Raw genomic sequence first — 4166 nt, 5'->3', positions numbered from 1 at the left:
TTCAGTTCATGGCATGGCTGGGGGGCAGAGACTAGAGATAAGCTGACTGGTGAGGAATGTGAAGTGGGAGGGGCTGGAGGAGACTATCTCCTGATTTCGGCATAGGTGTCACTGCTGCAAGACACTGCAAAGTCAGAGACACAGTGCATAACACTACCTGTGATTATAGTTGCCATTAAAAGTCCCCACTACAGTTCTCAGATCAACAGATAACCTTGATCAAGAGCACCTACGTTGGCTGATCAGAACTCCCCCCAGTGCTGCCACTGATCCCGCCCCCCCACCAGCCACTGCCACTGATCCCAACTCCACCAAAATGAGAACACATGGAAGGGAGAGGAACAAAGAAAAAGGAAGAGAAAGAATAAGAGAAAGAAAGGCGGCTAGAGGGGGATGGGGGGGGGCAGGAAATTAGGATAGAGAGGGATAAAAGAGAAAGAAAGGAGAACAAAGAGAAAAAGTGGTACATCCTAAAATGTACCAAAATGGGTTTTTAATACTGTACAGGTGGAAGGGACTTGGGGAGCTCTAAATGTCCATGGGTTAGGGAAGCAAACTACTTGTCTTATAAAGAAAAAGTGTTACTGCGCTGATCTAATTGTCCAAAGAATAAAATCCCTGGAAATGTTATGTGAACTAAATTAGTGCACAAACAACCATAAAGAGTTATATCAAGTACAACAACATACTTCATATACTGTGTGGATAAACATACGTGAATCAATCACGTTAATACAAAAAATATATTGCTAATAATAAATAAGTAAAAGAAAAATATATATTGCATGGATAGTGCGGTGAACGCAATACTAGAAATGTAACCAAAAATTAGTTATCAGCATAAACATCAATGCCCATAATACTCCTATAAAGAAAAGTTGCCACTAATGATGCTCTAACAAAACAAACAAACAAACAGAGTCCCAAATGTGAAATGTGCAAACAGCACTTAAAAAGTCCAACACTGGAACAGCAGACAATATTGCAATTGCACAATGAATTCCAATGAGGTGAGGGGGAGGGGTTCAATACTGGTAGTGCTTGTTACATATAAAAGGTGCAGCTGTCTCTTCCACCCAACAAGGATGTGCCACCATCACCAATGGTTAAACTGAACACTCACCAGAGCCCGGATAGTAAAAAGCCCCAAAATGGTTTCTTTCTCTGTCCGTCACTGGGTATTTCCTCCTTCTCCCTCTATCAAGATGTCCTTATTGCCTCAAAAACAAGGGGCTCATCATAGTGTAGTATATAAAAATACTTATTTATTAAAATAATAAAAACAGTGCACTTACAAGAAAAAGTGCCTCTGACCGGCACGGAGTATCTCTGGCAGTGTCAAACGTTATAGCCGCTGACCAGCGTTTTGTGTTGTATCTCGGGAGGTGTGCGTGCCTCGCTCCTGTTCTCATGTGTTGCTACAAATGGTCCTAGCGCGCTGGTGCACTTCCCCTTCCGTGTGCGTCCAGACAGCTTCTACGCGTTTCGCAATACTTGCATCATCAGGAGAGAGCTTTCCTGATGACGCCAGAGATACTGAGTGCCGGTCAGAGGTACTTTTTCTTGTAAGTGCACTGTTTTTATTATTTTAATAAATAAGTATTTTTATATACTACACTAGGATGAGCCCCTTGTTTTTGAGGCAATAAAGGACATCTTGATAGAGGAAGAAGACAGAGAGCAAACCTGTCAGCATAGACCTTTTAAGAAGTATGTACTCCTAAACAAACACTTGCTACCTTGGGTACTCTCCATGCTGGCTCCTCTGGGCAGTAGGATGGCAAGCAAGCAGCAGAGCAGGTGGGAGGCAAGACAGCCATTTTACCCTCCTCCCCCCCCCACCTGTTTAACTAAAGTGAGGGCAAATTTAGCTGTGAGGAACCACCAAGATGGCTGCTCCTGCACTTCTGGCTACCAGTTGACATGCCGACGTCATCGCGTTGAAGTCTAAGCGGACGGGAATACGACAAGCCGGCTACTTAATCTTATATGCTGTTATTACCTACGACTTTTTGTATTTTAACTTTATTAAACCATTCATGTTATTTGGATTTACGCTATGGTGAGCCTTCATCATTTCCGGTAACCACGTAACTTCCTGCACAACATCTGGTTCAATTCAAGCACCGAGTCCTATCATAGTCTTGTGAAGCTGCCATTAGGGAGTCCCTCAAAGGCCCTGGCTGGGGTTTACAGCCACAAGATAACTTTGCTTAGCTGTCTGGTAAGCGTGCATTCTCTATGGTGTGAGCACTCAATTGGTGGTGGAATTTAACGATGATGTCTGCTGTTTGACCTTCATTCAAACTGTCATTTGATTTTTTTGCTTTTATTTGATTTTTGCCCTTAATGGATTCCACACAATCCTCATCAGACTATTAATTTTCACTTATGTATTTTGATACACCCACTGGGTGTTGATTTATTGTATACCCATCACGCATAATTGGTGGTTGATTTGTTTACGTTTTAGTTTTATTTACAGGTTGGGTTAGCGCAACTACATTCTCTGTACTTCTGGCTACCAGCCCCATTACAGAGACAGCACCTCTACTCTACAGAGCAGGAGTAAACAGAGAAAGAAAGTCTGGCAGTAGGATAAGGCAGGACAAAGCCAATTCAAGGACCAAATGGTGAATACACTGCCCCAAAAAGATCCGCAGAAAAAACGGGCTCCCCCACTCCTCAGGGCATTTAGCAGCCCAAGTGGCGAGACCCCCATCTTGGCTCTCTTTTATAGAGTTATAATGGTCCTGTGGGGTTGGCCGGTAGTGGAGCAACCAACCATGCATATGCTGCCATGAAGGCACCAGGAAACGTTAATTGTCAATGTTTACATACACAATGTATGTAAAAAAAAAAAAAAACACTATATTTTAGAATAGAGCAATTAGTAACTAACTCACATGGTAAAAAAAAAAAAAGGGGACTTGTTTTGGGTTTAGTGGAACCATTCCACAAAAATTACTGTGCTTGCACTTCCTTTAAAGTTGCTGACAGTATCAGTTGGTATCTTTAAATTGACTGCTTTCAGAAGACATGGCCAAAAAGCAGCCAGTAGAAAAGGGGAAAAAAAAGCATGACAAGTACAACATACAAAACTTAGTTTCCTGAAAAGATATGCAAGTAAAGCAAACATCACATGTCATACAGGAAGTGTCTGGTGCACAAAGCGCACAAAAACAAGACAGTATTTGTGTAGAAAGAGTGGCCTGGATTGAAGAAGCAATTGCGCCTGTGTAACCATAAGTTACACAGCGCAATTCTACCTGAATCCAGCCCCGTCTTTAGTAAACCACATTTTACTTAAAGTAAATGTAAACCCATAACTGGATGTTATTTCGTTTGCTCTGTACACCGTGTACCATTATAAATTGCAATGTTTGTATTTACTTGACTTCGCATTTTTTTTCCTCTCCCAGCTCAGTGCTGCTAATCTCCCCCAGCCTCTCTCAGCCACCTTTTGTCTACATGATTTCATTAGTGTTGGCTGCACATCATTGCTCTGGAATGTTTTGCTCATAGTGGCAACAGTGGACTACTCTCCTAAATGGGTGTATGCTTGGATGTTTGTAGTCTCCACAATGACAAGGTGACAACACAGCAGCACAGTTGCCACCCCATAACAAAAAGTGCCTTAACAAGGACCCATATGACAGGATTACAAGGAATTATTTCAATAAAAAGAGAAATTAGACATGATATCAACTTTTGCAGTCCCACATACAGTGCAGTTCAGACTGAGAGCTAATCAGTTGTGCTATAGTGCTTACGTACTAAAAACTGACACGGATAGGTATATCAGAATGACCGAAATAGGCTCTTCAGTCTGCTTCTCCTTCTCCAATGTTCAAGTACAGGATGGGGTAGGTACAGGAATTGCTTGAATAACCCAACTGCAGAAGAGGTGTCTTTACACAGCTGGTTATGCAGACTGTCAGGGTCAAGTACATCTCATCAATAAATGTAGATTAAAGTGATATTAACTGCTCAAGGACACCGCCGCCCCCACCCCACATACAGATACTGCAGCAGGCTGGAGGCCCGACTCTGCTGTGATTGGACACAGCAATGTCCGCCGGGACCCACCGATCATTCTGAGGAGAGGCAGAATGGTGGTATGCCCATGTAAATAAGGCAGATCGCCATTCTGCCAGAGGGGAAAA

The sequence above is a fragment of the Rana temporaria genome, chromosome 2, assembly GCF_905171775.1.
Source record: "Rana temporaria chromosome 2, aRanTem1.1, whole genome shotgun sequence".
NCBI classification, from domain to species: Eukaryota; Metazoa; Chordata; class Amphibia; order Anura; family Ranidae; genus Rana; species Rana temporaria.
The sequence above is the reverse complement of the archived record's forward strand: the minus strand, read 5'-3'. Positions refer to the sequence as shown.